At 50.5% G+C, this 14113-nt stretch overlaps 1 pseudogene; it reads right to left on the minus strand.

Annotated features, from left to right (window-relative positions):
• Positions 1–352: 352 nt before the first annotated feature.
• On the minus strand, positions 353–5353 carry LOC122435677 (annotated as a pseudogene).
• Positions 5354–14113: the final 8760 nt, after the last annotated feature.

Below are 14113 nucleotides of genomic sequence, written 5' to 3' on the forward strand. Positions count from 1 at the left end.
ATGATGAAGAAACTGCTTGTATTGTGGGAGAGCTTGTTTCGATTCCTGGGTCAGGACGATCCCCCTGGAGTAGGGCATGGCAACCCACTCCAGTATTCTTGCCTAGAGAATTCCATCAACAGAGGAGCCTGGCAAGCTCCAGTCCATGGAGTTTCAGAATCAGACATGACTGAGCGACTAACACTATGGTCTACTATGGTCTAACTAGAAAAGTTTTTAAGTTTTATTTATGAAACATCTTATTGAGGTGCATATCCTCTGACCTGTTCTGGACCACAAAGCAGCCAGCTCCATCCAGTGGAGAGTGGAGGAGTGTCTGAGGGCAACGGTGTGAGAAATTCCTGCCCCGCCATCACAGGGCTAACAGCCGCCAGGCCTTGAGCTCTGTGTCGTCCCTCACACGCATCCTGCAGCCCAACACACGGGGTTCCTCACACCCGCTCGCCTCCCAGATGAAGAACTGAGGCCACGGGCCTTGGGCATCTTCCCAGTACCACGTGCTAGTGAGGGCCGGGGTGGGCTCAGAGCCCTGGTCTCAATTCCTCTGGAGTCCCCGCCCTTCCTGCCCACCCCAGGCCATGGCCCTACCTTCCAACTTCTCCTGCCTTCCTCTTCTCAGTGCTACACGATGCCTCTGAGGTGACAAAAAGCAGGCCCACGGATGGAAGGGGATGAGGTGAATCAGAAGTACTGTGGGGCTGCTCTGGGGTTTGCTGAGACCTGACTCTGCTGGGGGCCGGTGTCTCTGTCCAAACCCAGCGCCTCCCACCTGAGGGCGGCGCCCTGTCCCTGTTGCTGCCATGGGGCTTCCTGCCCAACTGCACCTGCCAGGCTGACCAGCTCCTCACTGAGCAGGAGAGATGGAGGGTTTTGACTGAGTGGCCCCAGTGCCCACTGGATAAGGCCCCTACAGGAGCCTCCTCCGATATGGGAGGGAAGGTAACATGGGCAGAACCCCAAGCCTCCAGGTCTCCCCAGCCTCAGCGAGGGAGAGGAGCAGCTGGAGGGTCTCTGAGCTGCAGACACTGGAGTGAGGATGCCAAGTGCAGGGGCAGGAGAGCAAGGCTGAGAAAGGCAGGCCTTAGACATCACGAGGGCTTGTGTGTGCACAATACACGTGTCCTGAGCCACAGCTGACAAAGACCCTTCAGCTCCCAGCCCCATCCCTGACCATGCTCTGCAGATCCCCCATCTTAGCCCAGGGCTGTTGAGGGCAGATCCGTGCTAACCTGTCTGGCCTTGGCCCTGGGGCCACCCTGGACCAAGTAACCCGCTAGGTTACTGTCACTTCGTTCAACTGCTGAGGAGGCGCTGGGGGATAGAGAGATAACCCATGACTGCAGGGGACCTGCAAACACACACCTCCATCCTTACTTTTTCCCTTGTACCTGGAGGGGGTTCCCTGTTTACCGGAGAGGGGAAGGGAGGAACAGAACCATAGGCCTGAACCTCAGCAGGGTCTCAGCACCTCACAAGGAGGCTCCATTTCCACGTGGCTATGAGGATGGGGACAAGGTCCCAGATGAACCCAGCCCACAGCCTCCCAGGCCTTTCCTTCACCGAACATAGCAGAGCCACAGTTCTCACAGGCCCACGAGGCACCATGTGATCAGGCTCCTATCCTGGTGGCCTGCTCTCCTTGCCTCTAGATTCCCCCCAGTTGCCATGAAAGCCATCCTTCCATCCTTGGAACATTCCAGTGTGTTCCTACCTCAGAACTTTTGTAGGGTGTGAGGAGTCACATCGTGTCCCTTCAGAGTCAGGTCCTGGAGTCTCAATCCCAAGTACCTCGGTGTGACCTTATAGACAAAGGAGAGGTCTTCACAGAGCTGATGGAGACCAAGTGAGCTGATTAGGATGGACCCTACTCTAACACGATGGCTGTCCCCATACATAGGACAAATTGAGAGACAGGGAGGCACACGGGAGAACTCATGATGAAGAGAAAGGAGGATCTCTCCAAGCCCAGACACGCCCACCATGGCCAGCAAAGCCCCGGAAGTGAGGAGGGGGAAAAATGGGACAGACTCTCTCCACAGCCCTCACGAGAGCCAATGTCCGCTAACACCTCGACTTCGGCTGCCACTCAGGACACTCAGTGGACAGCCCAACCGGGTTCCTGACCTTTGGGGTGTCACCTCCCATGAGTCATGCACCCTGAAGCAGAAGAGGCTCCTCAAGTGTCCCCCAGTGGTGCCACAAGTTTCTAATCAGCAGCTGAGCATCTCCAGCTCCCGATTCAGGGGTCTCCCCAAGAGGCTCACCAGAATGCAGGGTCACCCCACCCACCAAAGGTCTTGAAAACACATGACCCCAAGCCCAAAGACAAGTACAAAGTTTCCACGAGGTGAACACTAGCCCTTGTCGCTCTGCCCTCACAGCTGTATTTAGGAGCCTGTCTTTGCACATGAGGCAGCCAGGCACCATGTCCAACATACATGCTTTGTGAGCCAAGGGATACTTTACAGCAGGACAAGGGTCACCTGCAGGGACAGACTGCTGCCTGTTTCTGGGCCTGTGGGCCTCTCTGCCTGCCGACACTCAGCCCAGCCCCCAGCCTTCCCCCATCACCCCCTGGACACTATTCCAAAACAGGGAGTTTGGACCAGAACACAGGGGGAAAACACTAACCGCTTTCCTAACAACACATTTCTCTCAAGCACCCAGACCCAGCAGGGCCAAAACGACTGGCGATGCCATCTTTTCATAAAGGTCAAAGTCCCAAAGACTCTCCCTGAGTCGAAAGCAGCACCTCATGAGAGGAGTCCTGGACCCCAAACACCCACCAAGTGGGCAGCACACCCCAGGGCGGGGCCGAATCAGACTGAACCAGATGAGCACGTACAGGGCACAGTGGCGACTGGACAGTGTCACCATGAGCTGGTCTCTCCATCACCTTCCCCTCGACAGCCCAGCCTGGACAGGCCTCCCACCCAAAAGGAATCAGGTGCTTGAGGATGTCCACCTGGAAGATGTCCTTCCTGGCCCTCCCCAGGACAGGCTGCAGCAGCCAGTGGGGGCCAGCGAGCGCAGTCAGGTAATTCTGTTGCAGGTTGGGTAGCAGGGCTTGATTCTCCAGCTCCTCCACCTTGATGAGACCTAGGTTTTCTGGGCACAGCAAAGTGTCCCCAACGTCCACAAGACCTGTGTGCAAAGACAGGACACAGAAGGAGAAAAAGGTGATTCACAGTCATGCTTACTAGAGACTAAGACCATATCATAGAGGGGACCTGAGGTGAACTGGTCCTCTGTCTGAGCCTTTCGGATGGGCTCACCTCAGCAAACGGAATTCGGGACGAGGCCAATCGAGGGAGGGAGTGAAATGAAAGGGAGAGGCCTGGTGCTCCATGAACCCACCAGGCCACAGGCAGCTCTCAGTCTGCCCACTGCAGGCTGCAGGGACAGAGCAGGAGGGCCCCAGTGGGGAGCCTGTGGGCATCAGGTCCCCAAGCGAATCACCAGCAGAGAGGTCTTGCTGTGGGGCCTCACCCCTGGGGAGTCAGGGGACTTGTTCAGGCCCGGCTGCAGGCAGTGGGGGTGGGGAACCCAGGCTGGGTGCTGTGCGGCCTCTCATGGTCTCTGCCGGGCACACACACACACGTGGACATACACACACACACAGACAAGTGCCACATGCAGACCTGGGCCCATCCTTGCCTCAGAGCACAACCAGGACTGAGGCCCAGAGTGGTGGTCAGGTACCTCGTGCCACCATCTCCCAGCTCAGGTACCCTCGCTGCCCCTCTGAAGAAACCCTAGCCCGCACCACCCCCACCAACTGGTTCAACAGAAAACAAACAAGCACAACCCAGCTGAGATCGAGGGCAGTGCCAGGGGCAGTGCCGGGGGGCCTTGCAGGCAGTGTAGGGCAGGGCACCTGACCCACGATCCTCACTTGCCTGTGATCACTCTGTGGCCAAGCTGGTCCCCATCCCACAGCAAGGCCTGGATCTGGGTGGGGTTCATCCCCAGCCTCTGCTCCAGCAGCTCCCGGGAAGACATGTCCTCCCACTGCAGGTGCCTGATGTGAACGGCCAGGGTACACTGCTTGGTCTGCATAGCACAGGCCGGCACCGAGTTTCCAGGGTCTTGACAGCATTTAAGAGGAATTCTGTGTAAGGTTGTTGGAAGGACAGACAGCCAAACTTCACCTCCCAGGGCTCCCAGGACCTCACATGGCTGCAGAAACACAGAACCACTAAGACCAAGAGCCTGACACAGAGGCCTCGAAGCTCACAGCCCTGGGCCAGACCTCAGCCCCACGTGCCCGAGCAATTGCCAAGCCTGCTGACACAGAGGGGAGGTTCACAGAGGGCTGACTCCTTCCATCCATCTCCACGTGGTCTGCTGACAGGGGGTGGTGACCCAGAGGGCCCGGCCATCACATGCAGTCTGTGGGGAGGTCAGGAAGGAGGGCAGGTCAGCGGAAGAGAAGCACAAGGTGAGTTTCAAGACAGAGGGACTCGAAACCCTGGGAGCACAGAGGAGGGAGGATGGGTCCTCTGGCTTTACAGCCCAGTGGCCGGGCTCTGGTCCTCTCCCAGCACAGACAGGCAAAGTCCTAGGTTTGGCTTCCCCCACTCCCAGCCCCCAGTGCACCCCTCAATTCCCTGGCCCCCATCCTTGCCCATGCTCTGCAGATCCCCCATCTTACCCCAGGGCTGCTGAGGGCTGATCTGTGCTAAAAAATCTTGCCTCGGCCCTGGGGCCACCCTGGACCTCAGACGGCCCTGCCAGGTGTCTTTTCCACACCTTTGGGAGTCACCTTCCTCCCAACCCTTCCCACACCACTGCTTCCACTGTCAGCAGATGTCCCGGCCCCTGCCTAGAGCCTAGAGAAAAAACAGAGAGCATGAACTTCTGGGACAGGCGTGCTCCATGTCCTCGCCAGGGCCTGGGATGGCACCATGCAGGAATCACAGAATTCAAACCTCAAATAACCCACTAGGTTACTGTCACCTCATTCCACAGCTGAGGAGGTGCTGAGAGATAAAGAGATAGCCCATGACTGCAGGGGACCTGACCCACACACACCTCCATTCTCACTTATTTCCTTGCACCTGGAGGGGGATCCCTGTTCACTGGAGTGGGATGGAAGTAGAGGAGCAGAGCTGCCGGCCTGAACCTCAGCAGGATCTCAGCACCTCGCAGGGAGCCTCCATTTCCACGTCGATGTGAGGACTGGGACAAGGTCCCAGGCAAACCCATCCTAGGGCCTCCTGGGCCTTTCCTTCCCCAAACACAGAAGAGCCACAGTTCTCACAGGCCCACAAGATCCCACGTGATCTGGCTCCTACCCTGGCAGCCTGCTCTCCTCGCCCCTGGATTCACTCCCGGTAGCTATGAAGGCCATCCTTCCATCCTTGGAACATTCCAGTATGTTCCTACCTCAGAACCTTTGTAGGGTGTGAGGAGTCACATTGCATTCCCTCAAATCCAGTTGCTGGGGTCTCAATTCCAAGTACCTTGGCATGACCTTACAGACAAAGGAAATGTCTTCACAGAGCTGATGGAGGTCAAGTGAGCTGATTAGGATGGACCCTCTTCTAACAGGATGGCTGTCCCCATACAAAGGACACATTTAGAGACAGACAAGCACACAGAAGAACTGGGTTAAAGAGGAAGGCAGAGATCTGCAAGCCCAGACACGACCACCATAGCCGGCAATGCCCCAGAAGTGAGGGGGGAGAGATGGGACAGACTCTCTCCACAGCCCTCACGAGAGCCAACGTCAGCTGACACCTCGACCTCGGCTGCCGGCCTCCTGAACCAACATGGTTGGTAGTTGAGCCACCCAGTGCAATCCTGATGTGACTGCTGGCAAAATGAAGACAGAGGGTCAGCCCTGTCTGTACATCTCTCTGCAGGGTCAAGGAGGGAGTAGGGGGATGACTTCTCCACTCCCAGCACCTCAGGCACACTCCTCCACATCTGCACATCTTCATGTCTCTGTTTTCACCTCCCAGTGTCTGGGGTCCCACAAGTTACTGACTCTTCCCTCCTGATGGAAGGGAAGAGAACTTGATGTGACCACACACGCACTCACTGAAGAACCATACAGGAGGAGGCCTGGGTCACAGGGCATACACCTGAAGTCCTGACACATGCCAGCAAATGGCCTTCTGCAAAGGCTCCCCCGTGTCCACTCCCCCAACCACAGTCAAGAGTACCATGTCCTCAAGCACTGGCTGGCCCCGAGCATCATCATCCCACTGAACCTTTACCTGCTGGGTGACAAAGCATCACCCTCTTCACTGGGTGACCACATCACAATGTTCCCTCCAGCCTCACACCTTTTGTCTTGATACTTCACACAGACACAGTAAGTTCGAGTATTCCTGGAAGTTATTTCAATGCAGGACAGCTAGGAATAACGTGAATGTGTACAGAATTCGTTGTGAGCCCCTAAAATATGTTTCTCCAAATCCACACTACTTTCTCCTGATTTAATCTCCCCTTAGCCAGATTCCCAATATGCCCATGATCACTGTATAGCCACCTAATACAAGAGCAAGAGGGATGGAGACAGGAGAATGGACACAGAGATGCCCTGAGCCCAACTGTGGCTAAATCGCCTTTCCTTGATTTTACAAACCAGATGACTGGCATATACCATAATGGTAGGGCCGCTGCCAGACCTGGAAATGTGAATGACTCTGAAGATTAATCTTAAACGTCATTAACTTTGCTGTTCATCTCTGGCTGGTCCGAAGAGTTACAGAAGGGAAACCAAACACTGAGAAAAGGCTTGGGACTCAGATAACAAGGCAGAAGGGAGGAAGTTACTTAACCAGAAGCAAGGATAAGGCAATCAGGAAGAATTCCAGATAACCAGAAGTACCTGGGAGTAGGACTTCCCTGGTGGTCCAGTGGTTAAGACTCCCCACTTCCACTGCAGGGGACCTGGGTTCAATCCCTGGCCAGAAAACTAAGATTCCACATGCCTCACAGTAGGGCCAAAAGAAAGAAGTAAAAATTAAAAAGACATTTACATTTACTGAGGGCTCAAAAAATTAAAAAAAATGATAAGTACCTGGGATTGAGTGACTAGCATGTGACCTAAGGAATGGAAAGACAGCCTTAGCTGGAACACCACCCAAGGACCCAAACTACAGAGCTGTATTTCCTCCACTGAGGTGAGAAACCTGGCATGACATTGGGTAGACACTGAGTGGTAGGAGGAGGAAGCAGTTCAGGGGAGGCGGGCTTCTTGAATCAGCACCAGAGAAGAACCATGCTGGGCCAGCACAGAATCAAGTAATGCAGAAACCAAAAAGATAGCTGTCAAAGACAACCATCTGAGTCTGTCAACACTGAATTCCTGGATAGTACAGTTATAGCATCCAATGTGTGCTGAGCTTGAAAGGACCTTCTAGGTCCCGTGTTCCATGCCTCACCCTCTATGGAGACAGGGAGCAGGTCACTAGTGCAGGAGTCAGGACTGGCCCCTTGGGGGTGGACTCCTGTCTCGCTACCATCCACACCCCACCCACTCTGCAGTGTGCCACTCAGAGCCCACCTCCCTCTTCTCGCAGGGAGAGACATCCTAGCACTTCAGATGTTTCTACAGTGAGTGGTCCTGTGTCCAAGGAGATTACTGACATACTTGCCTTGCTTACCTGCCTTGCACACACTGACACCTGGGTAGGGCCTATCTCATCACCTGCTGAGTCCAGAGTCGTACAACAGAGTTGATGAGTGCTAAGTGATTCGAAGCTAGCAATTAGCACCTAGTAAGTGTCTCCTCTGGCAGAGGCAGCTCTGGGGACAGTACCAAGGTAAGCAGGGCGGGGCCTTTATCCTCAGAGGGCTTGCAGTCTAGCTGGGATAACAGTGCATGCACACTCACGCGCACACACACACACAAACAGAAACTATTCAAGGTAACCTTGCACCAAAAGAGTACTATAGAGAGAGTTCTGGAAGGTTCCACAAGAATGTGCGAGTGCACGCGCGCACGCGCACACACACACACACACACACACACAGAAACCGCCCAAGGTAACCTTGCACAAAAAGAGTACTATAGAGAAGATTCTGGAAGGTTGCATGCACACACACACACACACACACACACACACACATACACACCAGAAACTGCCCAAGGTAACCTTGCACAAAAAGAGTACTATAGAGAGGGTTCTGGAAGGTTGCACACAAACATACGCACACACACACACACACAGAAACCACCCAAAGTATCCTTCACAAAAAGAGTACTATAAACCCACTGAAATGTGAAGTAATTAGCCTCCAACTAATAAAAAAATTAAAAAAAAAAAAAGAGTACTATAGAGAGGCTTCTGGAAGTTGTTGGGAGGAAGGAACAGTTTTGAAGTCAGCCTCAGAGGCTTCAGGAGGACACAGGAAGAGAGGAGAGAGGGATCTGCTGTGAGCAGCAGTGTGGAGGGATGGACACCAAGACAGTCAGGCTGTGGGAGTGGAGGCGTGGTTGTGACCATCGAGGAAGCAGGGGCAAGTGCTGCTGAGAGGAAGGGAGGAAGGCCCGTGGTGGGGGTCAGAGCCCCAAGAAGCATGGAGAACGACAGCTGAGCCTGGGCCCAGAACTGTTTTCATTGACCTCCTTTGACAGACGGGCAAGATAAGGCCAGAGAGCTGCAGGCACTTGAACACCAAGTTGTGGGAGTCAGGGGTTGCCTCAGGTAAAGCTGTGTTTTAGGATTTGTGCTTAAGCTACCAGGGTGGCCTGGGTGGCAGGGGCCAGAGAGCGATTAGTAATTTGCCTGTGTCATGTCAGCAAAGGCCCTGGGTTTAAGAGAGCTCAGGAAGCACTGGATGAGCAGGATATTCCTCCAGACACTTCTTAAGGATTCTATCTGAGACTCCTCTACTCCTAACTGCTGATTTTATGCCAGGGGGATAGAGTGGGAGAGGGGTGGCTGGGAAAAGAGACTCTCATGCTTTGTCGAAGGTGTGCAAGGAAGGCTCAGGCACAGGCCATCCACATGTACCTGCGGTGACCCAAACGCTCTGGGGAGGTGACGGGAAGGCAATGCACTCTGGATCGGTATCCCAGACACACTGAGCTCCATGGCCTCTGCGCCAACATCCCTATCATCCCTCCTCAGAGATTCCAGATTCTAGGAGCTGCGCCTTTCTTAAGGCCCCTTGTGCTGTCTGCCTGTCTGGGTCTTGTCAACAAGTTCCCCATCTTCTCCACCTTTGTAGTCCCAATGCTGGGCACCAAGGAGGTGCTCACACACCAGAGAGAGAGGGGATCACAGAAGGAAGAAAGGTGACTGGTGGCCATTGACAGAGCTATTGATGGTCCAGTCGCCAGATTGTCAGTGTCTGGAGGAGGGGGCAGTTGGGCATACTCCATCTGTGCTTCCCATGTGCCTGATACTAAAGAAGCCCATTGACAAGTCCTTGGAACAGACATCTACCAGACTGTTCTCCTCATGGAAGGAACACCTCTGTGTTTGGATCCAGCCTCCCTCATGTTCAATCTCACCTCGCTTCCTCAGATGGTGCACTTGCCACCTTCATCCCCATGGGAAAGTGGTCATCCTTCTTAATGAAGGGCTCGGGCAATGTCACAGAGCACACTGTCCTCCTGCCATATTCCACAAAGGATACGTGCCATTTCAACACACTGGCTACTCTAGCAACTGGGCTTTTGTCCCTTGCTAAAGTGGGTTCCCCACCTTAGCCATGATGCTACTGAATTGATACCGACAAAGACTGACAAGCAAAGCCCTATGGTCTGTCAAAACCGCTGGTCTTCTGCACGCACACCAGAGGAGTCCCAATAGAGTGCAGAAGACAGAACACTCTACAACACTGAACCTGGAGCACTCAACTCAGCAATGGACAGAAAGAGTGGAGGCCACTTACATGAAGGTTATCTTTCTAGATGCCATGTCATTAAGATTGTCAAAAAAGCACATGGATGCCAGACACACCAACAGCTGTCCACAATTCTGAACCTTCACTTAGACCTAGAGTGTGGAGACAGGCCTCAGCCAGAGTCTGAAAGCAGGTCACTTGTTCCCATCAGAAATTCCCTTAGAAATTGTCCATTAGCTTACCTTGAGGCACAGATGGTAAAAACCTGCCTGCAATGCAAAAGACCCAGGTTCTATCCCTGGGTTGGGAAGATTCCCCTGGAGAAAGGAATGGCTACCCACTCCAGTATTCTTGCCTGGGAAATTCCATGGACAGAGAAGCCTGGCAGAGCCTACACTCAATGGGGTAGCACAGAATTGGACACGGCTCATTGACTAACACTTTCTGTATGATCCAGACTACAACCAAACCAAAGTGCAACTCTTCTTAACAAAGTGCAACAGCTTCTTAACAAAAATTGTATTCTTCAGAAAATATTTTACAGATGTTTCAGACACTCACAGTTGAGAAACAAATACTTTCTGTCTTCTTCATATCCCAGGTCAGTTTCCAGATCTGTATAGTTGAGGACGTTGCCCTTAATAGAAACATTCATTCAACAATTTTATGACACAATCAGAGTAACAGTAAGAAGTCTGAACCAAAGGATGTGAAACGTCAAAGACAGTCTGCGATCAGACCTTTGCTTTTCAAAATGCTATCCATGGACCAGATACTTAGGCATCAACTGGGATCTGTTCAGAAGCACAGAATCTCACATCCACCTCAGAACATCTGAATCAGAAACCACATTTGACAAGATCCCTGAGGGAGCTGAATGCACACTGAAATCTGAGATCTAGGTCACTGGTTTTCAAACTGTGTTCTGTGGCACAGTTTGGGGGACCTCTATGAGGAGAGGGCCAGGAACAGATTAGGAAGAAGGGGGATGGGGAGCAGGCTTCGCTTCAGCTGAGCAGCCTGCCTCTGATCTGTTTGGGAGGCTGAACACCACCCCACTTGCCATTCAGATATCCCATGGGCACAAAGGTTGGAGAATCACTGTTCTGGACCAATCATCTCATTTTCTACATGCACAACTAAGAACTTCCAAATAGCATGAGGGAATTTTACAGAGATCACATTATAGTCCCTTGAACACTGTTAGAGAATTCTGAAATTTACAAAGCCTGGGAATCAAGAAAAATCTTCATGGGCAGTGTTGGTGGAATAACCTCCCAACTGCAGAAGTAGAAGCAAAGACAGACCCTGAGCCCCAGTGGGAGACAACATGACGTCCAAGGCTGTGCCCTGGAAAAGCCCTGTGACATGAGTGCCATCTTGTGCTACCTGGTTTTCAACAGAGAAGAGAGACACCCAAAGATAGTAAGTGCCAAGGCTACATAGCAAGAGAAGAGCTGACATCCAAACCCAGGTCCCTGAATCCCAAAGCTCAGGCTCTGGATCATGTCATTTGCATCACGAGCACAAATAGGCAGCCCCTCTGTGTGCCCCGTGCATTGGCCCAGCTTATGAGCTACATGGGCACACATCCACTCAATAAAGGAGCCATCTACTGACAAACACATGAAAAGATGCTCAACATCACTCATTAGCAGAGAAATGCAAATCAAAACCACAACGAGGTACCATTACACACCAGTCAGGATTGCTGCTATCCAAAAGTCTACAAGCAATACATGCTGGAGAGGGTGTGGAGAAAAGGGAACCCTCTTACACTGTTGGTGGGAATGCAAACTAGTACAGCCGCTATGGAGAACAGTGTGGAGATTTCTTAAAAAAACTGGAAATAGAACTGCCAATCGCACCCAGCAATCACACTTTTGGGATACACACTGAGGAAACCAGATCTGAAAGGACACGTGCACCCAATGTTCATTGAAGCACTGTTTATAATAGTCCAGGGCTGGAAGCACCAGTGCCATCGCAGATGAATGGATAAGGAAGCTGTGGTACATATACACAATGGAATATTACTCAGCCATTAAAAAGAATTCATTTGAATCAGTTCTAATGAGATGGATGAAACTGGAGCCCATTATACAGAGTGAAGTAAGCCAGGAAGATAAAGATCAATACAGTATACTAATGCACATATATGGAATTTAGAAAGATGGTAAGGATAACCCTATATGCAAAACAGAAAAAGAGACACAGATGTACAGAACAGACTTTTGGACTCAGTGGGAGAAGGTGAGGGTGGGATGTTTCAAGAGAACAGCATCGAAACATGTATATTATCAAGGGTGAAACAGATCACCAGCCCAGGTTGGATGCATGAGACAAGTACTCGGGGCTGGTGCACTGGGAAGACTCAGAGGGGTCGAGTAGAGAGGGAGGTGGAAGGGGGGATCGGGATGGGGAATACATGTAAATCCATGGCTGATTCATGTCAAAGTATGGCAAAAAACACTACAATATTGTAAAGTAATTAGCCTCCAACTAATAAAACTAAATGGAAAAAAAAAAAAAAAAAGGAGCCATCTACCCTCACGGACCCGTGGGATACAAACGATGGGCTTCTGTGCCAATGCCTGGGCTCCTGCTATAGGCTCAAGGCATGGAACATGCAAATTCAGTTGCTGTATTTTTGTGGTAATGAGAGTTAAGAATCCATTTTAATATCCATTGCTATATATCTGACATCTCCATGCCTTGGGAAAGTTAGAAAGATTAAGAAGGCAGAAATGGTCAGAAGAGGAAAAGGGAAAGAAATAATTTAGAATGTATTGACATATTAGGTTTAGCACCTCATTTTTATATTCATACCCTCCAAGCACTGCCTGGAGCTTTCTTCCATGGAAGCTCTTATTACCAACCACTTTTAATTAAAACTGAAGCTGCAAAAAAATAAAAAGACAATCCAATCAAAAAAATGGTCAGAACACCTGAGTAGACATTTATCCAAAGACACAGATGGCCAAAGGGCACATGAAAAGATGCTCAACATTCTTAATTATCAGACAAATGCAAATCAAAACACCAATGAAGTATCATCTTACACTGGAAAGAATGGCCATCATCAAAAAACCTACAAAGACTAAATGCTAGAGAGGGTGCATAGAAAAGAGAACCCTTGTACACTGTTGGTGGAAAAGTAAATTGGTACACTCAATATGAAGAACAGTATGGAGGTTCCTTAAACAACTACAAACAGAACTGCCATATGATCCAGCAATCCCACTCCTGAATATATACCTGGAAAGGACAAAAACTCTAGTTTGAAAAGATACATGCATCCCAATGTTCATTGCAGCACTATTTACAATAGCCAGGACATGGAAGCAACCTAGATGCCCATCAACAGACGAATGGATAAGGAAGCTGTGGTACATATACACAATGGAATATTACTCAGCCATTAAAAAAATTCATTTGAGTCAGTTCTAATGAGATGGATGAAACTGGAGCCCATTATACAGAGTGAAGTAAGCCAGGAAGATAAAGATCAATACAGTATACTAATGCACATATATGGAATTTAGAAAGATGGTAAGGATAACCCTATATGCAAAACAGAAAAAGAGACACAGATGTACAGAACAGACTTTTGGACTCAGTGGGAGAAGGCGAGGGTGGGATGTTTCGAGAGAACAGCATCAAAACATGTATATTATCTAGGGTGAAACAGATCACCAGCCCAGGCTGGATGCATGAGACAAGTGCTCGGGCCTGGTGCACTCAGAAGACCCAGAGGAATCGGGTGGAGAGGGAGGTGGGAGTGGGGATCGGGATGGGGAATACATGTAAATCCATGGCTGATCATGTCAATGTATGACAAAAACAACTACAATATTGTAAATTAGCCTCCAACTAATAAAAATAAATGAAAAAAATAAATAAAATAAAAACAAAATTAAAGTATTAAAAAAAACCTACAAAGACTAAATGCTAGAGAGGGTGCATAGAAAAGAGAACCCTTGTACACTGTTGGTGGAAAAGTAAATTGGTACACTCAATATGAAGAACAGTATGGAGGTTCCTTAAACAACTACAAACAGAACTGCCATATGATCCAGCAATCCCACTCCTGAATATATACCTGGAAAGGACAAAAACTCTAGTTTGAAAAGATACATGCATCTCAATATTCATTGCAGCACTATTTACAATAGCCAAGATATGGAAGCAATGTAAATGTCCATCAACAGATAAATGGATAAAGAAGATGTGGTACACACACACACACACACACACACAGGATTAGTACTCAGCCATGAAAAATAATGGAGTAATACCTTTT

This window comes from Cervus canadensis, chromosome X, assembly GCF_019320065.1.
Source record: "Cervus canadensis isolate Bull #8, Minnesota chromosome X, ASM1932006v1, whole genome shotgun sequence".
In the NCBI taxonomy this organism is placed as follows: Eukaryota; Metazoa; Chordata; class Mammalia; order Artiodactyla; family Cervidae; genus Cervus; species Cervus canadensis.